At 47.2% G+C, this 23,869-nt stretch overlaps 1 long non-coding RNA gene across 4 annotated transcripts; it reads right to left on the bottom strand.

The window, feature by feature from the left end:
* Window positions 1-309: 309 nt before the first annotated feature.
* On the bottom strand, window positions 310-22,127 carry LOC103348505 (uncharacterized). 4 transcript variants are annotated; one of them, XR_016225334.1, is made up of 4 exons: window positions 21,989-22,127; window positions 2,393-2,618; window positions 859-1,088; window positions 310-677 (listed from the first exon to the last, which is right to left on the bottom strand). It is a non-coding gene; the product is annotated as an uncharacterized LOC103348505 (long non-coding RNA). The 4 variants fall into 4 exon arrangements; XR_007920032.3 differs by having other exon boundaries at window positions 854-1,088; XR_016225333.1 differs by having other exon boundaries at window positions 2,295-2,618.
* Window positions 22,128-23,869: the final 1,742 nt, after the last annotated feature.

Here is a 23,869-nt window from a genome sequence, read left to right on the forward strand (position 1 = left end):
TCAATGTGACCACGGTGTCTGGAGGTGAGGCCTTTGAGTTGTGATTAGAATTAGATAAGATCATCAGGGTGGGACCTGTGATTGGAGCCTAATGGTCTTATAAGAATAGAGACCAGAGGGTACCTGCATACACTGAGGACTCCTTCCCTCACCACGTGACACCTCTCTGGCCTCTGGATGCTGCCAGAAAGAGGGCCATTGCCAGACACAGCTCCAGAACCAGAAACCAAAATAAACCTCTTTTCTTTCAGATTTATCCAATCTGTAGTATGGGATTATTGGCAACAGAAAACAGATTAAGACACATAGTGTGGGCACTCCATATGCATTTGTTTGATGAGTTTGTTTGTCATCTGTTATTGCAAAATTAGTTACCCAAAGCTCAGCAGCTTAAACCCCAAACATTTCTTCCCTCATGTGGTTTCTGAGGACCACGAATCTGGAGGCGGCTTCGGTAGGTGGTTCAGGCTCAGGGTCCCCCACCAGGCTGCAGCTGCTGCTTGCCCTGTGACCATCTCAAGGCCTCAAGGCTCTGCGAGGATGCGGATCCACTCCAAGTTCACTCACAGGGCTGTGGGCACACCTGGCTTCCTTGCTGGCTGTGGGCTGGAAGCTGAGTCCCCAGCCACGTGCTTCTCTCCACAGGGCTGGCTCATGCCATGGCAGCTGACTTTCCCCTAAAGTGATGAGAGAGAGAGAGAGAGAGAGAGAGAGAGAGAGAGAGAGAAACCTGGAAGTCACAACCTTCTCATTCCCTAATCACAACAACGTGATAGCTATGCGTGGTAGACAGAATAACGCTCTCCCCACGAGATGTCAGTGTCCCAAACCCCAGAACCCATGCGTAGGTTACCTTACATGGCCAAAGAGATTTGCTGGTGTGAGTAAGGATCTTGAGACAGGGAAGGGTGTCCTAGGTCACACACATGGAACCAGAGTGACCGCAAGGATCCTCAGAAGGAAGAGCAGGAGAGCTGGAGCGTCAGTGATGAGAAGGATGCTGTGGTGGTGGGGATGGAGGGTGGAGTGATGCCCGCTGAGGAGGGAGGAAGGGGCCACACACTGAGGATCGCGGCAGCCTCTACAAACTGGAAAGAAAAGGAAACAGATTCTTCTCTGAAGCTTTCAGAAAGAACTCAGCCCTGCTGACGCCTTGATCTTAAGGTCCATTTAGATTTCTGACCCTTGGAACTACAGAATAGGAAGTGTGTGTTATTTTAAAGCACTAAGTTGGTGGTAATTTGTTTTAGCAGCAATAGAAAATGAATACACCATCACTTCTTTTATTTTATTTTTATTTTTTATTTATTTTTTTTTATTTTTTGACAGGCAGAGTGGACAGTGAGAGAGAGAGAGACAGAGAGAAAGGTCTTCCTTTGCCGTTGGTTCACCCTCCAATGGCCGGCGCGCTGCGGCCGGCGCACCGCGCTGATCCGATGGCAGGAGCCAGGAGCCAGGTGCTTTTCCTGGTCTCCCATGGGGTGCAGGGCCCAAGCACCTGGGCCATCCTCCACTGCACTCCCTGGCCACAGCAGAGAGCTGGCCTGGAAGAGGGGCAACCGGGACAGAATCCGGCGCCCCAACCGGGACTAGAACCCGCTGTGCTGGCGCCGCAAGGCGGAGGATTAGCCTAGTGAGCCGCGGCGCCGGCCATCACTTCTTTTTTGTTTTTTAAAGACTAATTTTTATTTATTTGAAAGACAGAGTTACAGAGAGAGGTCTTCCATCTGCTGGTTCACTCCTCAAATGGCTGCAATGGCTGGAGCTGCGCCGACCCGAAGCCAGGAGCCAGGAGCCAGGAGCTTCTTCTGGGTCTCCCACGTGGGTGCAGGGGCCCAAGGACTTGGGCCATCTTTTACTGCTTTCCCAGGCCATAGTAGAGAGCTGGATTGGAAGAGGAGCAGCCGGGACTATAACCAGTGCCCATATGGGATGCCGGTGCTTCAGGCCAGGGCTTTAACCCTTTGCGCCACAGCACCGGCCTCACACCATCACTTCTGTTACATTGTGTTAGTCAGAGGTGAGTCAGGAGCATTTGGTGCCGAGGTAAGTCACTGCTTGGGATACCCACCTCCCATTCAGAGTGCCTGTGATTAAATCCTGGCTCCACTCTCCATTCTAGGTTCCTTCTAATTCACACCCTGACAGGTAGCAGGTATACTCTGCTAGAATACTTGGGTCCCTGCCACCCACATGAAAGACAAGATTGAGTGGCTCCTGGCCCATCCCTGGCTATCTCTTCACCTTTTATTATATATTTTTAAAGATTTATGTCTTTATTTTGAAATAATTACAGAGAGAGAGAGGGAGACACAGAGAGAGATCTTCCATCCGTTGGTTCACTCCCCAGACGGCCACATGGCCAGCGCTTGGCCAGGCTGAAGCCAGTTACCAGAAGCTTCTTCCGGGTCTTCCATGTAGGTGACAGAGGCCCAGGTCCTAGAGCCATCATCTGCTGCTTTCCCAGGTGCACTAGCAGGGAGCCAGCTCAGAGGTGGAGTAGCTGATACATGAACTGGTGCCTGTATGGATGCTGGCATCACTGGCAGTAGGTTTACCTGCTACACCACAATGCCAGCACCTCCTTCTTTTAAATAAATAAATCAGTCTGAGATAACCTGTGAAAATACAATAGAATATTAGAAAAGAAAAGACATGAGTCATGAGGTCTAGCTGCATTCACAGGGTGTAAATAGCAAGACATAAAACTATTAGGGGCCGTTGTAAAACCTATTTGTCACATGGAATGAATGATTATTAACCCTACTTTACAAGTAGGTAAACTGAGTCTCGGAGGAGTGAAATAACTCGCCTGAAGTCATATAGCTAACAATGATGGAGTCGGTTCTAACTGAGGTGGAATACAATCCATGCTCCTTGAAAATAGCCATGAGGACCTGCCTGATCTGGGCCCTGCCTTCCTCCCAAATCTTAAACACCCCAAGGTTATTACACCTCAGAGCCTCTGCGCCTGCTGTTTCCTCTCTAAAACTGCAGTTCACCTGGCTGACTCCTTGACAACCTTCAGTTCTGTTTCAAATGCAAGTCTTCCATGACCACTGCTCATAGCATCATAATTTATATTGGTTCACTCCATTTTCGTTTATCCCATTTCTCACTTGTTTACTATCAAATGTCTGCTCCAACTTCTGCCACCCTTATGAGAATGGAAGATTTGCCTGCTTTATTCACTGCTTTTGCCCCAGAACTGGCACACAGTTGGTACTCATTTGCCAAATGAATGAATGAATGGTCAGGGAGGTAAAACAGTTTGAAACATCTGTTCAAGTCATTTCTCTGACCATCTTGAAATAACAGGTCTTACCTGACAGCGCTTATGGGGATTAAAGGACATACACAAAAGAAGTGACAAGACCAGAAGTCATAGGAAGTATTTTTAAAGAAATGAGGGTTTTGATTCTGCCATCACCACCAAATAGGACCCGGGGGCATTCACAGGGCTCTGAGAGCCCTTTGTCTCTGCCAAGGGAGAAACACTGGCGGGAGGGGTGGGCCATCCACCAGCACAGCTCTGTGGGTAATAACTGAGCGTTTTCTTCCTGGGCTGGTTCTTCTGGTCCCCTTGCCTCACCCATGGGCAAAACCCATCTTTATGTAGCCAGGCACTGCAGCTCTCTGAAGACCCTCGCAGACCAACCGTGAGTTTAATGAGGATATGTCATTTAGGGAGGGTTCTACTTAATGAGGGAAGCTGAGTTCCTACTTGGACAAGGAACCTCTTTTTTTTTTTTTCAATCTCTTTCTCTCTCTCTCTCTCGGTGGTGGTGGGGACAGAGACTTGGTTATAAAGGACTGAATTAGTCATCTCTGTTCACAGCTCACCCTTATAACTGGTTTAAGTTATAAGGCTTCTCTCTTGTTTCATTAATTCACTCATTTATTTATTTATATTTTCCTGATCCCTCCCTTTCATTTCTGTCTTCCCCCACTGTTTTAAGATTTATTTTATTATTTATATGAAAGTCAGAGTTACACAGAGAGAGAAGGAGAGGCAGAGAGAGAGGTCTTTCATCCGCTGGTTCACTCCCCAATTGGCCACAATGGCTGGAGCTGTACCGATACAAAACCAGGAGCCAGGAGCTTCTTCCGGGTCTCCTATGTGGGTGCAGAGGCCCAAGGACTTGGGCCATCTTTTGCTGCTTTCCCAGGCCATAGCAGAGAGCTGGATCAGAAGTGGAGCAGCCGGGACTTGAACCAGCGCCCACATGGGATGCTGGCGCTGCAGGCGGCAACCCCCCCACCCCGCTTCATTAACATCTTTGGTTTGTATATAGCTTTGTCAAGTATGTCATGTTTCATGTGAACGTGATTGTAATTTTCAATAGGTGTCTTTCCAGAGATCAGAGTCTATTTCTTAGTGAGATAGTCAGCCCCCAAGGTGGGCCCCAGTGGATCACCTGGTATTCACATCTTTGGGTATTCCCCTCTCTTATGGACTGGATGTTTGGGTTCCTGCAAAATCCGTGTACTGAGGTCCTAACCCCTATTACGATAGTGTTTGGAGGTAGGGCCTTTTGGAGGTAATTAGGTTACAAAAGGTCATGAGGCTAGAGCCCTCATGATGGGGTTAGTGCCCTTTTTTTTTTTTTTTTAAGATTTATTTATTTATTTGAAAGGCAGAGTTACAGAGAGAGGGAGAGACAGAGATCTTCTAACCACTGGTTCAGTCCCTAAATGACCACAAAAGTCAGGGCTGGACCAGGCTGAAGTCAGAAGTCAGGATAGGTGGGATCTGCTACTTTCCCAGGCACATTAGCAGGAAGCTGGATCAGAAGCAGAGCAACTAGGACTTGAATCAGCCCTCTGATACAAGATGCCAGTGTCACAAACCAAGGCTTAATCCACTGCACTACAGTGCTGACCCCTAAGCCATTAAGTTTTGAGATCATGTTACGAGCAATGGATGACCAAGACAATTATGTTTTTTATTCAGCTACATGATTTGTAGATCTAAATTTCTTTTTTTTTCTTTTTTCTTTTTTCTTTTCTTTTTTTTTTTTTTGGACAGGCTGAATGGACAGTGAGAGAGAGAGAGAGAAAGGTCTTCCTTTGCTGTTGGTTCACCCTCCAGTGGCCGCCGTGGCCAGCGCGCTGCGGCCGGCACAACACGCTGATCCGATGGCAGGAGCCAGGTGCTTCTCCTGGTCTCCCATGGGGTGCAGGGCCCAAGGACCTGGGCCATCCTCCGCTGCACTTCCTGGCCACAGCAGAGAGCTGGCCTGGAAGAGGGGCAACCGGGACAGAATCCGGCGCCCCGACCGGGACTAGAACCCGGTGTGCCGGCGCCGCTAGGCGGAGGATTAGCCTAGTGAGCCGCGGCGCTGGCCTGTAGATCTAAATTTCTATATGTTTTTCAAGTTCAAGAATCAGCAATATTAGCCGCGGCGGCCATTGCAGGGTGAACCAATGGCAAAGGAAGACCTTTCTCTCTGTCTCTCTCTCTCACTGTCCACTCTGCCTGTCCAAAAAAAAAAAAAAAAAAAAAGAATCAGCAATATTTCACCGTAAAGATCTGGTGAATACTTGTAGGTCATACGGTCTCTGTGGTAATACTCAGTTCTACTCTTGTAGCCAAAGCAGCCATAGGCAATATGAGGGGTCCTCAAAATGTTCATGGAAAATGCATATTATGAAAAGCTATGTGTGGATTTCAAAAAACTTTTTGCACCAAAATAAACATATTTTAATTCTATTCTCCCATGAACTTTTTAAAGTACCCTCATACATACATGAATGAATGGTACTATGTTCTAATAAAATTTTGTGGACACTGAAATTTGAATATCATATAATTTTCCTGTGTCACAAACATTCTTTAGATTTTTCCCCAACCATTTAAAATTGTAAAATCATTCTTAGATTGTGAGCTGCAGTTGTACAAAAATAGGCAATGGATCAAATTTGGCCCACAGACCTTAGTTAGTTGACCTCTGGTGTGGTTCATTGTTTTGAATAGCTGCATAATTATTCAGTCCTGTGCTTTCATCATATTTTACTTGTCTGTTCTCCCAGCGAAGGACATTCAGTTTATCTCCTACTCTAGGCTACCACAAACAACAGCTAAAGTGAGCATTCTTGCTGTGTGGGAAGGTTCCTGGGATATTTTCCAGGAATGGAAATTGCTGGGCTCATGCTCTTGGCCGTGCTCACCAGTGCGTCGTGAGAGCTCCCATTCCCCGACTCCCTACCACCAACACTTGGTGTCATCCAGCTTCTCAGGTTTTGCCAATCTGCAGATTGAATTCTCCTCTTGGTTTTGATTTGAATTTCTTTGGAACCTAATGAGTTCAAGCATTTTCTAGACACTAATATACACCTTTAAATTGTCTGTTGGTTGGGCTGATGCTGTGGTGCAGTGGGTTAAAGTTCTGGCCTGAAGCACTGGCATTCCATATGGGTGCTGGTTCTAGTCCCAGCTGCTCCTCTTCTGATCCAGCTCTCTGCTATGGCTTGGGAAGCAGTAGAAGATGGCCCAAGTCCTTGGGTTCCTAATGTGGGGAGCAACTGGGAGCAACTCGGACTAGACTAAGTTACTGGAATTAAGACTTATTCTATGCATCTGCTTTCCCACAATATGGCGCTGAGAAGGGAGTAACAGCTTCTACACAGCTGCCTCCAGTTCAACCAATAAACTGTAGGACCTGCTCCTGATTGGAGGAGAGCAGCGTACTCGGCGTGTGGGTAGCAGAGTTGGGATTGGTGGAAGAGGACTATAAAGGAGGAGAGAGACAACATGCACCGGGAACATCTAGAAGGAACACCTGTGTAGCCCCGGAGAGAGCCGGCCGGCGGTGTGCCGCTCCCCCGCGGAAGTGGGGAAAGTGGCTAGGGGGAACCGCCCTTCCACGGAGGTGGAAGGGACGGTAGCCAACCCGGGAAGAACCAGCAGCAAACCCGGGGAGGGCCGAGCAGACAAAAGAACAGCGCAGGGTCCTGTGTCGTTCCTCTGCGAAGAGGGGGAGCGACATAATGGTGCCGTGACTCGGATATGAAGCCTAGGCAGGGTTTAGTGTCGTTCCTCCATGAAGAGGGGGAGCGACACCTAAACCTACAGGGGAGACCCAGAAGAAGTTCCTGGCTCCTGGCTTCGGATTGGCACAGTTCCAGCTGTTGCAGCCATCTGGGGAGTGAACCAGCGGATGGAAGACCTCTCTCTCTCTCTCTCTCTCTCTCTACCTCTGCAATTCTGTCTTTCAAATAAACAAAATAAATCTTAAAAAAAAATTGTTGGTGTTCTTCACCCATTCTTTTTTTTTTTTTTAAGATTTATTTATTTATTTGAAAGTCAGAGTTACACAGAGAGAGGAGAGGCAGAGGGAGAGAGAGAGGTCTTCCATCCGAAGGTTCACTCCCCAGTTGGCCACAACAGCCAGAGCTGCGCTGATCTGAAGCCAGGACCCAGGAGCTTCTTCCGGATCTCTAACATGGGTGCAGGGGCTCAAGGACTTGGGCCATCTTCTATTGCTTTCCCAGGCCATAGCAGAGAACTGGATCAGAAGAGGAGCAGCCAGGACTAGAACCGGCGCCCATATGGGATGCCAGCGCTTTAGGCCAGGGCGTTAACCTGCTGCACCACAGCCCCAGCCCCTCACCCATTCTTCTAATGAATGTTTATGACTTTCTTACTGGGACGTCCCCCCTTTAGGCCCCAGTTCCTCCATATGTCCCACCACTGACCTCTCCTGGGATGCCATCCCAGTTTCTGTATCAGTAAAGTTTTAATTCCTTTTTTACTTATTTTTACTTTTTTCATTTTATGTCAAAGGCAGAGAGACAGAGACAGATTCAGAGAGATCTTCCATCTGCTGGTTCACTACCCAAATGCTTCCAATAGCCAGAGCTGGGCCATGCTGAAGTCAGGAGCCCAGAACTCCATCTGGGTTGCCCAAGTGGGTGGCAGGGATCCAAGTACTCAAGCCATCACCTTGATGTCCTCAGAGGGTGTACATTAGCTGGAGTGGAGCTGGGACTTGAACCCAGGCATTCTGAAATGAGCTACAAGCATCACAAGCTGCATCTCTCTCTCTCTCTCTCTTTTTTTTTAAAGATTTATTTATTTGAAAGGCAGTTACAGAGAGGCAGAGGCAGAGGCAGAGACAGAGGCAGAGAGAGAGAGGTCTTCCATCCACTGGTTTACTCACCAGATGGCTGCAATGGCTGGAGCTGTGCCAATCTGAAGCCCGGAGCCAGGAGCTTCTTCCAGGTCTCCCATGTGGGTTCAGGGGCCCAAGCACTTGGGCCATCTTCTAGTGCCAAGCTGCATCTTAACTGCTGAGCCAAACACCCATCCCTAAAGCTATGTTTTAAATAATGATAATAGTCCAGATTTGTCCTGGGGTTGGGTTTCTGTAGGTGTTATCTCATATTTAAAGTTCTGGTTTTAGTTGGTGATTTTATCAGAAGCTTCAGAGTTTGGGCAGGTTAAGCACCTGCCCAGGGCCACCCACAGAGATCATAGAATTGAAGCACAAGAAGATGCCAAAGCTGAGTCCCAGGAAGAAGAGCGTGGAGTGAAAATGAGAACAAGAAGACAGCACTTCTGGGTCAGGTTGAAAAAGCTGTTCCTAAATGATTGGGCCAGGTATTGGGAGGGCAGTGCCATATCTTTCTAGCCAGAGGAAGCAGAGCTTGTCCTAAACTTTTGTCAAGGGAAAGTTGACAACATCCTTAAACAGCTGCATGCTCTTGGCTCTACAGATTCCCTAGGGATTTGTCCTGGAGTGGTAATGTGTCAGAGACAAGGTGAAAAGTACTTCTTGGGCACAGGGTTGGGGATCATACCTAAAGATCATACTTCAGGAAATGTGATACCATATATGCCACCTTAAGAAACAGGTTCTGGGGGAGGGCATTTGGTTCATGGTTAAGATGCCTGCGTCCCACATCAGAGTGCCTGGGTTCAAGTCCCAGCTCTGGCTTCTGACTCCAGATGTCTACCAAGGCAGACCATGGGAGGCAACAGTGATGGCCCAAGTGATTGTGTCCCTGCCATCTATGTGGGAGACCTGGATTGAGTGTCTGACTCCCAGCTTTGGCCACGACTATTGCGGGCAATGGTGAGTGAATCAGCCAAGTGGGAGTTCTCTGCCTAACAAATAATTACATTAATTTTTTTAAATAAGGAAATTGTATAGAACAAAAATTTATTTTTTAAAAAATTCTTTTAAAAATGCATTTACTTATATTGTGTTTATTTGAAAGGTAGAGAGATGGACAGAGATCTCCCATGCACTGGTTCACTCCCCAAATACCTGCAACAACCAGTGCTGGGCCAGACCTAAGCCAGTAGACACGAACTCAATCTGGATCTTACGTGAATGGCAGGGACCCAAGTGCTTGAGCCACCTGCTGCCTTCTAGGGTGCGCATTAGTAGGAAACTAGATCTGAGAGTAGAGCTGAACTCAGACACTCCAATATAGGATGTCCCACGCAGCACTGGAACTGCTACACCGCACACCCACCCCAGAAAGATATTTGTAATTCTCTGAAGATGGAGGAGAGGGGCCAGAATTGTGCAGCAGAGCTGCTTGTGAAGCTGGCAGCCCATATGGGTGCCAGTTTGAGTCCCGGCTGCTCCACTTCCAATCCAGCTCCCTGCTGGTGGCCTGGGAAAGCAGTGGAAGATGGCCCAAGTGTTGGTCCCCTTCCACCCACGTGGGAGACCTGGATGAAGCTCCTGGCTCCTGGCTTCAGCCTGGCCTTGCTATGGCCATTGCAGCCATTTGAGGAGTGAATCAACAGATGGAAGATCTCTCTCTCTCTCTGCCTCTCTCTCTGTAATTCTGACTCTACAATAAATAAGTAAATCTTGAGAAAAAAAAGATGGGAGAGAGATCCATGTTATGAAATAGTAGACATGGAACAATCTCATTTTTGTAAAGAAGAAGTAAATATTCAGTAATATATTGAGTGCTCACTGTGGGCCATGAACTGTTTCTAGTGCTTTATGGCATTTAACTCTCATGAGGAGGTATTGTCATTCCCATTTTACATGTAAAGAAACTGAGGTCAGAGGGATGAAATGAGCCATCCAAAGTAAATAAAGGGATCAAAATTTGAACACAGACCACTGGCTCTAGAACTCACTCTCTTAACCACCACTCCAGAATATCCCCCATGGCTACCTGTATTTACCCTGAGGAATGAGACTAAGGGTGATCCTTATTTCTTTATATTACCTGGTATTTCTACAGTTCACTTATTTGTTATCTTTAAATGTTTATTTATTTGAAATGCAGAGAGACAGAGGTATCTTCTACCCACTGATTGATTTCCCAAATCCCCACATCAGTCAGGGCAGGGCCAACCAAAGCTAGGAGCCTAGGGCTCCATCTGGGTCTCCCCTATGGGTGGCAGGGGCTCAAATACTTGAGCCATCACCTGCTGTCTCCCAGAGTGTATATATATGTGAGCAGGAAGCTGGATCAGAAGCAGAGCCAAGACTTGAACTCAGGTATTCTAATGTGAGATGTGGGTGTCTTCCATGCCATAATATCCACCCTTCACTTATTTTTTATTTTTTTATTTGATATTTTTAAAGATTTATTTTATTTATTTGAAAGAGTTATACAGAGAGAGAAGGAGAGGCAGAAAGAGAGAGAGAGAGAGGTCTTCCATCCACTCCCAATTGGCTGCAACAGCTGGAGCTTCAGCGATCCAAAGCCAGGAGCCAGGAGCTTCTTCCAGGTCTCCCATGTGGCTTTGGGGCCCAAGGACTCAATCCATCTTCCACTGCTTTCTCAGGCCATAGCAGAGAGCTGGATAGGAAGTGGAGCAGCCAGGACTCGATCCGGCGCCCATTTGGGATGCCTGCTCTATATGCAGCTGCCTAATCCGCTACGCCACAGCGCCAGCCCCCGGCTGTTCCATTTCTGATCCAGCTCTCTGCAATGGCCTGAGAAAGCAGTGAAAGATGGCCCAAGTCCTTGGGCCCCTGCTCCAACGTGGGAGACCCGGAAGAAGCTCCTTGCTCCTGGCTTCAGATCAGTGCAGCTCCTGCTGTTGAGGCCATCTGGGGAGTGAACCAGCAGATGAAAGACCTCTCTCTCTGCCTCTGCCTCTGCCTCTCTGTAACTCTGACTTTCAAGTAAACAACTAAAATCTTTAAAAATAAATAAAATATGCAGTTCAGCAGGTCTTAGTGTATTCACAGAGTTGTGTGACCATCACCACAGTCAACACTAGAACACCTTCATTGTCCCGCAAAGAAACCCTAAACTCTACAGCTATCAATCCCCAGTCTCTTCAGCCCTCAGCCCGAGGCATCTACTTGTCAACTTTCTATTTCTATAATCGTATAATATACATGAGATCATACAATCTGCCATCTTTTGAGTGGCTTCTTTTTTGTAGTATGTGTTCAAATGTTCATCCACTTTGTAGCATATATAAACATTTTGTTCTTTTTACAGTTGAATAATCTTCCATTGTTTGGATGTTTACATCTTGTTTATCCACTCATCAGTTGATGGACATCTGTGATTTGCTTCTACTTTTTGGCTGTTATGAATAGTAGTGCTGAGAATGTTCACGTGTGAATTTTTGTGCAGATGTGTACTTTCATTTCTTTTGGTTATATAATTAGGAGTGGATTTGCTGGGTCAAGTAGTAATTATATTTAACATTTTAAGGCAACACCTGGTTTTATACATTCCATGAGCTCAAAGTGGTTTTTACATTTTTAAATGCTTGGGGAAAAGAATCAAAAGAAGAGTAACATTGAGCAGCATGTGATAATTATATAGAATTCAAGTTTCAGGGTACACAGTTTCACTGGACAGCTGCATTCATTCTTCTTTTTAAAAATATCTATTTATGGGCTGGCGCTGTGGCGTAGCAGGTAAAGGCTACCGCTTGCAGTGCCAGCATCCCATATGGGCGCCCATTCGAGTTCCGGCTGCTCCTCTCTGATCCAGCTCTCTGCTGTGGCCTAGGAAAGCAGTAGAAGATGGCCCAAGTGCTTGGGCCCCTGCACCCACATGGGAGACCTGAAAGAAGCTCCTGGGTCCTGGTTTTGGATCAGCACAGCTCTAGTAGTTCACTCTAGGGAGTGAATCAGCGGATGGAAGACCTCTCTCTCCCTCTGCTTCCTTAACTCTTTCAAATAAATAAATAAATAAATATCTATTTAGTTATTTTCATCTACTTTAAAGGCAGAGCAATTGAGAGAAAGAGAGAAAAATCTTCCATCACTGACTCACTTCCCAAATGGCCGAAACAGCTGGTGCTGGGGCAGGCTGAAGCCAGGAGCCAGGAACTCCATCCAGATCTCTTACATGAGTTGTAGGGACCCAAGCACTTGAGCCATCATCTGCTGCCTCCCAGGGTATACACTAGCAGGAAGCTGGGTTAGAAGCAGAGGTGGGACTTGATCCCAGGCACTGTGATATGGGATGTGGGTATTCCAAGTGACCACTTAACCCACTATGCCACATGGCCCACCCCTATTTCTTTTTTTTTTTTTCAAAGATTTATTTATTTATAAGGCAGAGTTAGGGAGAGACAGAGATGGGGGTGGGGGGGAGAGATCTTCCATCCACTGGTTCACTCCCAGATGGTTGCAATGGCTGGAGCTGGGCCAGTCCAAAGCCAGGAGCTTCATCCAGGTTTCTTAAGTGGGTGCAAGTGCCTATGCACTTAGACCATCAGCTGCTTTCCCAGGTGCATTAGCAGGGAGCTAGATTGGAAGTGGAGCAGCCAGGACTCCAGCTGGCAACCATATGGGATGCTGGAGTTTCAGGCGGCTAAACCTGCTACTCCACAGTACTGCCCTCCCCAGTCCTTTTTATTTTGTTGGCTGCTTTTGCACTACAGTGGCAGATTTGAATAATTATGACTGAGACCATACTGCCTCAAAGTCTAAAGTATTTGCTATCTGGAGTTTTGTAGAAAAGATTTACTGACACGTGAATATATGTGTTGGGGTCATAATTTTTAAAAGATTTTATGTATTTATTTGAGAGGTAGAGTTACAGATAGAGAGAGAGAAAGATATGTAGAGAGAGGTCTTCCGTCCTCTGGTTCCCTCTCCAAATGGCTGCAATGGCCAGAGATGAGCTGATCTGAAACCAGGAGCCAGGAGCTTCTTCTGGATCTCCCATGCGGGTGCAGGTCCCAAACACTTGAGCCATCCTCTACTGCTTTCCCGGGCCATAGCAGAGAGCTGGATCGGAAGAGAAGCAGCCGAGACTAGAGCCGGCGCCCATATGGGATATCAGTGCTGCACCACCGTGCTGGCCCCAGTGTCATAATTTTGAATTTTTGCTTGTTAGCTCGTAGTGGTAGTTTGGGCACGCACTGCCTCCGGCTTGGATGGTTATAAGACTCTGGTCACGGGCCTTTGTCTACCAGGTCATCGCCTGCTAGCACAAGGCAATGAGGAGTGGTCCCGTTTTCTGGACTGAGAGTCTGGACTTCTGAGGCTCTGCAACAGGGAGGGAAGTAAAGGCTTATCTTTCCTCTACCCCTGGGCAGCTTCCTCCCCGCCGTTAAGAAGACCCAGCTGTTAATAATTCATGACTGGCATCTTGTCAGAGCACTTTGATCATCATTAATTAGTCAGAGCCTAGTGGCTGTCGCCCAAAAGGAAAAAAAAAACCCGAAGTGGCTTTAATGTCTCTGCCCCTAAAACTGGAGGCTTCCATCTGCTCACCAAAATTTTGGCCTGCAGATTCTTCCTCTCTGCCCAAAGGGCTAGAACCGAAAGCTTTGGCCCCAAAGTTATGCTTCCTGAAGGAAGAAGCCAGTCTCCATGTTTGCAACCCCAGCCTGACAGGTCATCGTCCTCATCTGCAAGGTCCAAGCAGGGATGCCTGTCTCGGGGGTGGTTGTGAGGGCTCTGGTCTGGTCATGAGTTTATAATGTGTTCTGAAAGGAAGCCTCGTGTGCTGCTTGTGGGGATCTAACATGGTGCAGCCACCTTGGAAAGCAGCCTGGTAGTTCCCCAGGTAGATCAGTGTAGAGTTTCCATATGATCCAGCAATCCCACTCGCAGGTCTTCCTCGACATATACCCCAGAGGAATAAGAAGCTGTGTCCAAACACTTGTCCGCAAGTGTTCATAGCAGTATTACTCCTAACCAGCAAAAAGTAGAAACAACCCACATGTCCATCAGCTGATGAATACACACATACAATATGGATGTCTATACAAAGGAATATTACTGGGCCTTCAAAAGTGATGCAGTACTGACATGAGCTACAAAAAGACCTAGAAAACATTACTAAGTAAAAGAAGCCAGACACAAAAAACCACATGATATGAGTCTGTTGATATGAAATGTCCAGAACAGACAAATCCATGGAGATGGAAAATAGATTAGTGCTCAGGCCAGAGGGAATGGAGAGTGACTGTAAATGGGCACAGGGTTTCTTTCTGGGGTGATGGGAATGTTCTAAAATTGGTTGTGGTGATGGTTACACAGCTCTGTGAGAATATTAAAAATCACTGATTTAGGGGCTGGCATTGTTGTGTAGCAGGTTAAGTCGCCACTGGAGACCCCAGCATTCCATAGGGGCTCCGGTTTGTGTCCAGGCTGCTCCACTTCCAGTCCAGCTCCCTGCTAATGTGTCTGGGGAAGCAGAGGAAAATGGCCCAAGCAGTTGGGTCCCTGCACCCACATGAAAGGCTCAGATGCAGCTCCTAGCTCCTGGCTTTGGCCTGGCCCAGCCTTGGCCATTGCAGCCATTTGGGGAGTAAACCAGCAGATGGAAGATCTCTTTCTCTCTGTCTCTCCCTCCCTCTCTCTCTCTCTCTCTCTCTCTAACTCTGCCTTTCAAATAAATAAATCATAAAAATAAAAACAAACATTGGCCGGTGCTGCGGCTCAATAGGCTAATCCTCCGCCTGTGGCGCCGGCACACCGGGTTCTAGTCCCGGTCGGGGCGCCGGATTCTGTCCTGGTTGCCCCTCTTCCAGGCCAGCTCTCTGCTGTGGCCAGGGAGTGCAGTGGAGGATGGCCCAAGTGCTTGGGCCCTGCACCCCATGGAGACCAGGAGAAGCACCTGGCTCCTGCCTTCAGATCAGCGTGGTACTCCAGCCACAGCGCGCCGGCCGCGGCGGCCATTGGAGGGTGAACCAACAACAAAGGAAGACCTTTCTCTCTGTCTCTCTCTCTCTCACTGCCCACTCTGCCTGTCAAAAGAAAAAAAAAACACACAAACATTAATTTGCATGCTAAAATGAATAATTTTATGTATGTAAATTATATCTCAATAAGGCTGTTGTGGAGGAAGGCATTTGGCACAGTGGTTAAGAGGTTGCTTGGGATGTCAGGGAGCCTGGGTTTGGCTGGCTGCACTCCCAGTTGCAGCTTCCTGCTGATGCATACCCAGAAGAAGCAGTTAAAGCTCAGATATTTGGATCCCTGCAACCTATGTGAGGGCCCTGAACTGAACTCCAAGCTCGTGCCTTCCACCTGACCCAGCCCTGGCTTCTGGGAGGTGAACCAGTAGCTAAGAACTCGCTCTCTTGCTCTCTCTCCCTCCCTCCCTTGTCTCTGTACTTGTCAAAAGAAATAAAAATTACAAGACCTTAGAAAATTTTTAATAATCAGTTTATTTATTTATTTGAAGGGCAGAGTTATAGAGAGGCAGAGGCAGAGAGAGACTCCTTCCATCTACTTGTTCACTCCCCCAAATGGCCACAACGGCCAGAGCGGAGCCAATCTGAAGCCAAGAGCTAGGAGCTTCTTCCAGGTCTCCCAAGTGGGTGTAGGGGCCCGAGGACTTGGGCCATCTTTCTTTCTTTCTTTCTTTCTTTCTTTCTTTCTTTCTTTCTTTCTTTCTTTCTTTCTTTCTTTCTTTTTTTTTTATTTTATTTTTGACAGGCAGAGTGGACAGTGAGAGAGAGAGAAAGGTCTTCCTTTTTGCCGTTGGTTCACCCTCCAATGGCCGCCGCGGCCTGCGCGCTGCGGCTGGCGCACCGCACTGATCTGATGGCAGGAGCCAGGTGCTTCTCCTGGTCTCCCATGGGGTGCAGGGCCCAAGTACTTGGGCCACGCTCCACTGCACTCCCTGGCCACAGCAGAGAGCTGGCCTGGAAGGGGGGCAAACCGGGACAGAATCCGGTGCCCCGACCGGGACTAGAACCCAGTGTGCCAGCGCCGCAAGGCGGAGGATTAGCCTAGTGAGCCATGGCGCCGGCCAACTTGGGCCATCTTTCATTGCTTTCCCAGCCCTAGCAGAGAGCTGGATTGGAAGTGGAGCAGCCGGGACTCGAACTGGCACCCATATGGGATGCCAGCACTGCAGGCGGCGGCTTTACCTGCTAAACCATAGCCCGGTCCCCAATAAGCAGTTTCTTAAAAGTGCTCTGGAAAAAAAATAATAAAAGTGTTCTGAAAACTGTAAAGTGATGAGCACAGTGATATTCATATGCCTAATGTATGACCATATTCATAATGGATGGAGCTGAGTATTCTAACGAGTTAGTTGAGGATAGTTACTAAGACTTTTGAAATCAGAGACAACCGGCTCTCTTGCTATATGTGACCTTGGACTAGCCATTTAACTCTCTGAGCCTCAGGTTGATCATAATCCCTGTCTATTAAGGATTGTTGTGACAATTAAATGAAACTTATATTCATGCTGAGCCTGGTACTTGACACATGGCAGGTAGGTGCTTAGTAAATGGTGATGAGTATTTCCACATGGGGTTACATGGTCCCTCGCAGTCACCCCAGGGCTGTTCTACCTTCTACAGAATCTCATTTCCCAAGCCTGCCTGATCATAAAAATCACCTGAAACATTTGCCAAAATACAGATTCCAGGGCCCCACTTCATGCCAACTGATCAGAATCTATATTTTTAAAAACTCTCCGGTGAGTCCTATAATCAGGCACTTTTGGGAAACAGGGCTATCCAACCTGTAGTTATTTTGCTTTGCTTTGCTTTGCTTCCCCAGAAACCCTTAAGCTTTCATTGCTGTTTCATGCTGATTTGCCACCCTCTGCCAAAGAGCCCCCTACTTAAGAGCTCATACCCTTAACTTCAATAATAACACACAGCACTTGACAGTTTATAATTTCTTCTTACTTCAACTTAGGTCAAGGAGGGAGAACATTAATAATGACAGCAGTAGTGAACCTACATGAGCTGGCCCTCTACAGGGGTTTCCCAGGCCTCAGGGAGGTTAAATCACTTACCCAAGGCTTTCAGAAAAGTAACTGGCAGAGTCAGAATGAAACTCAGTTTAGTGTGACCTTCAAAGCCAGCCTACTTCATTTACAATTGATATATTAACTATTCAGCGTGCATGTCTTATCTCAGTCCTCCCTAGTAAGAAATAGGGGCTCAGAGACATCAAGGGACATTTCAACGATTACACGGCAGCTCCTAGACAAAGCCAAAGCTGGGACCTACGTTTTTTGTCTCTCCAGTCTGGGGCCTTCTCACTTCATCCCACACAAGTCCTACTCAGTGGCTTTATCAATAAATACCATTTCTTTTTAAAGATTTATTTATTTATTTGAGAGGTAGATTTACAGACAGAGAGGGAGGGACAGAGAGAGAGAGAGAGGTCTTCCATCTGCTGGTTCACTCCCCAGATAGCCACAATGGTCAGAGCTGAGCTGATCCGAAGCCAGGAGACAGGAGCTTCTTCTGGGTCTCCCACACAGGGCAGAGGCCCAAGCACTTGGGCCATCTTCCACTGGTTTTGCAGGCCACAGCAGAGAGCTGGATCAGAAGTGGAGCATCAGGGACTTGAACTGGTGCCCATATGGGATTCTGGGGCCACAGATGAAGGCTTAGCTCACTATACCACAGCGCCGGCCCCAACAAATACCATTTTTTTTTTTAAAAAAGCATTGATTGTTTTTTGGATCAATTTAATACATTGTTTTTACTTCTAGAAAAATTTTTCAATGACAGATAATAGTTGTTAGCATTTATTGAGCATTTTCTTTGTGTCAAGTATTGTTTTAAGTGCTCTATTTGTATTGATCTGGACCCTTGCAATAACAGATCACATGGATCCTATTAACATCAACATCATCATTGCCATTTCACAGGGGAGAAACTGAGGCACTGAGCCATTCAGTAACTTGCCTGAGGTCATGCTTTTAGTAAGTGTTGGGTCCAGGATGCAGATGCAGGCAGTGTAGCTTTGAGGCCTATGCTTTGACCATGTTGAAGTGTTGCCTGCCTCTTTGGAGTCTGACCGATGCAGTGCGCTTTACAGTATGCAAAACAGAATGTAAGTTCCATGCCCAACAGCAGGGCACTGGCCTGATGAATTACGCTTTACATTTTGGACAAGCTACTGAGGCCATTAAATATGATGCTAGCAAAGAGTTTTCAGTGACACACAAAAGTGTCCATTACATTTTAAGTGAAAAGCCCAGGTTCAAAAACAATATTCCTCACTATACAAATCCCATTTATATAAAGCACAAATTAGCCAAAACTAATATCTGTTTTAAAAACCAAGTGGCAGGGGCTGGCGCTGAGGCACAGCAGGTTAACACCCTGGCCTGAAGCGCTAGCATCCCATATGGGCACTGGTTTGAAACCCGGCTGCTCCACTTTCGATCCAGCTCTCTGCTGTGGCCTGGGAAAGCAGTGGAAGATGGCCCAAGTCCTTGGGCCCCTGCACCTGCGTGGGAGACCTGGAAGAAGCTCCTGGCTCTGGCTCCTGGCTCCTGGCTTCAGATCGGTGCAGCTCTGGCAGTTGCAGTCAATTAGGGAGTGAAACAACGGATGGAAGACCTCTCTCTCTCTCTCTCTCTCTCTCTCTCTCTGCCTCTCCTCTCTGTGTAACTCTTTCAAATAAATAAATAATAAATCTTTAAAAAAATAAGTGGTAGGGCTTGCACTGTGGCATAGTGGGTAAAGCCACTGCCTGCAGTGCTGGCATCCTACATGGGCCCCAGTTTGAGACCTGGCTGCTCCACTTCCAATGCAGCTCTCTGTTATGGCCTGGGAAAGTAGTAGAAGATGGTCCAAATCCTTGGGCCCCTGTACCCGCATGGGAAGACCCGAAGGAAGCTCCTAGCTTCTGTCTTTGGATCGGCGCAGCTCCAGCCATTGTGTCTAATTGGGGAGTGAAACAGCAGATGGAAGATCTCTCTCTCTCTCTCTGCCTCTCCTTTTCTTTCTGTGCAACTCTGCCTTCAAATAAATAAGTAAATCTTAAGAAGAAAAAAAAAAAAAAAAAAAACACCACCAAATGGCTTGGGGGCGGGGTAGACTTGAGACAGGCAGAAGACACAAGGAGGCTTCTAGGGGTGAACCAACTTCTGTCTCTTACTCGGGGTGTTCATAATTCAGTGTCACTTAGGAACTTGTCACTTTTTCTGTCTGTTGTATATATCAATGAAAAGGCTTAAAAGCATTAGTACTTGGAGCTGGCATCCTTTATGTACACGGGTTTGAGTCTCTACTTCTGATTCAGTTCCCTGCTAATGTGCCTGGGAAAGCAGTGGAAGATGACCCAAATCCTTGGGCCCCTGCAGCCACCTGAGAGACCCAGATGTAGCTCTTAGCTCCTGACTTCGTCCTGGCCCAGCCTCAGCCATTGCAGCCATTTGGGAAGTGAACCAGCAGATGGAATCTCTCTCTCTCTCTCTCTCTCTCTCTCTCTCTCTCTCTCTCTTCTCCCTCCCTCCCTCCCTATATCTCTCTTTCTCTCTATAACTGCCTTTCAAATAAATGAATACATTTTTTTTAAAAAAAGTACTTTATGATCCTCATTTAAAAAATATGTATGTATATGTATACATTACATAGAACAAAGAGTGGAGGGGTGGGCATTGTGGTGCAGCACTTTAAGCCTGGTTGGGGCATACATATTCCCTATCTGAGTACCTGGGAGCAAGTCTTACCTCTGCTTTCGATCCAGGTCCCTGCTAACGTGTCTAGGAGGCAACAGATCATGGCCCAAGTGTTTGGCCTCTGCTACCTATGTGGGAAACCAGAATGGAGTTTTTGGCTCCTGGCTTTGGCTTGGCCCAGCCCCAGCAATTGTGGATGTTTAAGGAGTGAACCAGTAGATTCAGTCAACCAGTAGATTCTCATTCTCTCTCTCTCTCTCTCTCTCTCTCTCTCTCGCTGTCTCTGTCTCTCTTTCTACCTCTCTGTCACTCTGCCTTTTTAAATAAATCTTAAAAAAAGAAAAGAATGGAAAGAATCTAAATTGAGGAATATTTTACAAAATAAGTGGCCTTGAGCCAGCATTGTGGCATAGTAGGTTAAGCTGCCGCCTGCAATGCCAGCAATATGGCCATCAATTCAAGTCCCGGCTGCTCCACTTCCAGTCTAGCTCCCTGCTGATGCACCTAGGAAGGCAGAAGTGCTTGGGTCCCGGCACTCAGGTGGGAGACCTGAAAGAAGCTCTGGGCTTCAGCATGATCCAGCCCTGGATATTGTGGCCATTAGAGGAGTGGCCCAGCAGATGGAAGATCTCTCTAACTCTCCCTTTCTCTCTATAACTATACCTTTCAAATAAATAAAATTTAATAAAAATAAGTGACCTATTTCATAAAAAATGTTTAAAGGTCAAGAATGACAAGGAAAGTGAGTAATGATTTCAGTTTGAAGGCGGCTAAAGAGATATGATAACAAATTCAAAGCAGGATGCAGAATTAGATCCTTGACTGGGAAAAATATATAACACAGCTAACTGATTAATTTAAATAAGGACCATAGATGAGATAATACTATTGCAATGTTAAGCATCCCGAGTTTGCTAATTGAATTGTGGTTGTATATGGAAATGTCTTTGTTCTTAGGAAATGCACACTAGAGTATTTGGGAATTAAGGGGCATAATGTCTCCCATATAATCTCAGATAGTTCAGAAAAATGCATGTAAATACACACACATATGAAATATATAAAGAGAAAAATTATAAAGCAGGTGGTGAACAACTGGTTCCTATGAGTAAAGGGTTTCTGGAAATTTCTTTTTTTTATCTTTTAAAGATTTATTTTATTTATTTTGAAGGCAGAGTTACAGAGGGAGGGAGAAAGCCTTCCATTTGCTGGTTCACTCTGCAAATGGCTGCAAATGCTGGGGCTGGGCCAGGCCTAAACAGGAGCCTAAAACTCCATTTGCGTCTCCCATATGGATAGATCATCTTCTGATGCTTTTCCAGGCACATTAACAGAGAGCTGGATGGGAAGTGGAGCAGCTGGGACTTGAACCAGCACCCATATGGGATGCAGCGGCAGCTTAACCTACTGTGCCACAATGCCAACCCCTCTGGGAATTTCTTGTATGATTCCTGTAATTTCTCTTTGTTTATATCAAAATCACAAATGATCAAAAAAGGGGAGAAAAACACACAAACTTTCACTCTTTTAGGACTAATACTAAAGACTACAGTTGGAGAAAGACAAATACTAATTTTCCAAATAGCCTTTTAAAAAGTTAAAAAAAATGATGGTACACTTTACCGAAAGAAAAAATATGGGGCCAAATATGCCAGGTGCCAGGTGATGCTGTGACCCATGAGGGGCATACAAGGCCTCTGACACCAGGTCGCCTGGGTTTGAAGCCAGACCCTGCTATTTACCAGATGTGACCCTCTGGACAAGTTATGTTCTCAGTGCCTCTGTCTCGCCTCTCGTGTGAAACGGGAATAGCATGGAGTGTTCACAGAAGGCCCTAGTGCAAAACGTTAGTGCCAGTGTTGGCAGACTGAGGCTTGTAAACACCAGCCATTATCATATCTGGTGGGTGGGATTGTGGGTTACACAGTCTATGTATTTTTCAAATTCCATAAAGTGAATACACAGTACTGTTGTAATCAGACAACAAAGCATCAAATAAAGATGTCATTAAGATACTTTTAGAGGATGAGGGGAAACTCCTTTCCAGCGGCTCAGCTTTTCCCTCTGGGGCCTCCTCAAGTCCTCCCTCTTCTCACCGGCTCCCACTCCCCCCACCTCCTCCAGCCCCCTCCCCTCAGCCCACCAGACTGCATTCCTGACTTCTTTTCCCAAAGAACTGTAATTAAGCTCTTACTCTGTAATTGCCATTTCATGGTTCCTGGCTGAAATCATGCTCCGGCCTGGCCTGTTTTCCTTCTCAGTCTTGGGAAGCAGAGACAGATTCGGCGGAGCCCGCATGCGCCCTGGGATGGAAATGTGATGCCGTCTCTGTTGAATGTGTGCCTGTCTTCCAGGCGGGGCTGTGTGTGCTCAGCCTCTTCTGCACATTACCTGTTGGATCCTCGCAACAGCCCTGTGGGGAAACTGAAGCCCAGGGGGAGAGAGCAGCTCACCCAAAGGCCTCACAGGCAGTTGCTGGAGCTGGGATTTGAATCCTGCTTGATCTGGCCTCAAAGCTGGAAGATGGCACTCCTGTTTCCTCAGCTGACAAGGGTATTCTGAACTCCCCAAACCCAGGCACCCCCGCTCTAGTGGTAGTGTGACAGCAAAACTAGCCACCCTCACCCCTCCCTGTGTGCTCACTCTTTAGTTGGCAGCTCCTCCTGTCTCAGAGACGGAATCTATTGCCCTAGCCGCTGGCCTCACTGGGCTGGCTTCACTATGGCCAACACAATACAGCAGAAGTGGTGGTATACCTGCTAGGCGCTGAGAAGCCTTGCACACTTCTGCTCTGGCCTTTTTTTTTTTTTTTTTTTTTTTTTTTTTTTTTTTTGGACAGGCAGAGTGGAGAGAGAGAGAGAGAGAGAAAGGTCTTCTTTTATTGTTGGTTCAACCTCCAATGGCTGCTGCAGCTGGCGCACTGCGCTGATCCGATGGCAGGAGCCAGGTGCTTCTTCTCCTGGTCTCCCATGGGGTGCAGGACCCAAGCACTTGGGCCATCCTCCACTGCACTCCCGGGCCACAGCAGAGAGCTGGCCTGGAAGAGGGGCAACCAGGACAGAATCCGGCGCCCCGACCAGGACTAGAACCTGGTGTGCCAGAGCCACAAGGCGGAGGATTAGCCTATTGAGCCACGGCGCCAGCCCTCTGCTCTGTCTCTTGATACTGGCTCCCTGTGAGCCCAGGCTGGACTGCAGGAGCATCAAGGTCCAATAACCCCTTTTGCCCCAGCTAAAACCCAGCCAGTTTGAGGCTATCCCAGACCCACCAGCAACCACTAACCTCCACCTGATTGTGAGCCCAGCTAATGTTAACCAGGTCTGCTTAGATCAGCAAGACCTCCCAGCTGACCCATAGCAGTTGTTTTAAGCCACTGGGTTTCGAGAGTGATTTATTAAATGATGATGCTTCAAAAAATTCATGGGAAAATGGAATTCAAAGTTTATTGGGGCAGGTGTTGTGGTGGAGCAGGTTAAGCCAAAGCTTAGGACCCCGTATCTCATAGATGCCCTGCTAATGCACCTGGGAGCAGACGATCGCTCAATTGCTTGGACCCCTGCCACCCACATGCGAGACTCGGGTGGAGTTCTTGGCTCCTGGCTTCAGCTTGGCCCAGCCTCAGCTATTGTAGGCATCTGGGGAGTGGACCAGCAGACAGAAGATATCCGCCCCCCCATAACTCTGCCTTTCAGATAAAGAAATAAATCTTTAAAAACTAAGGGGATGGATGTTTGGTGCAGTGGTTAAGGTGCCATTTGAATGCCCAAATCGGAGTGCCTAGGTTCCAGTCCTGGCTCCACTTCTGATTCTAGTTTCCTGCTGGTGCACACCTTCAAGGCAGCAGATGATTCCTCTCGTAGTTGAGTCCCCACCACCCACATAGAGCCCTGGATGGAGTTCTAGGCTCCTGGCTTCAGCCTAGCCCAGCCCCAGCTATTGTGGGCATTTAGGGTGTGAACCAGCAGATAGATGATCTCACTCTGTCTATGTATCTCTGTTTAAATATAAATTAATAAATAAAACAAAATTCATTTGTCTGCACATGGTTCTGTAGGTTGCTCATTTGGTCCGGACT

This window comes from Oryctolagus cuniculus, chromosome 18 (genome assembly GCF_051225735.1).
Source record: "Oryctolagus cuniculus isolate XC-2025 breed Fujian yellow rabbit chromosome 18, ASM5122573v1, whole genome shotgun sequence".
Classification (NCBI taxonomy): Eukaryota; Metazoa; Chordata; class Mammalia; order Lagomorpha; family Leporidae; genus Oryctolagus; species Oryctolagus cuniculus.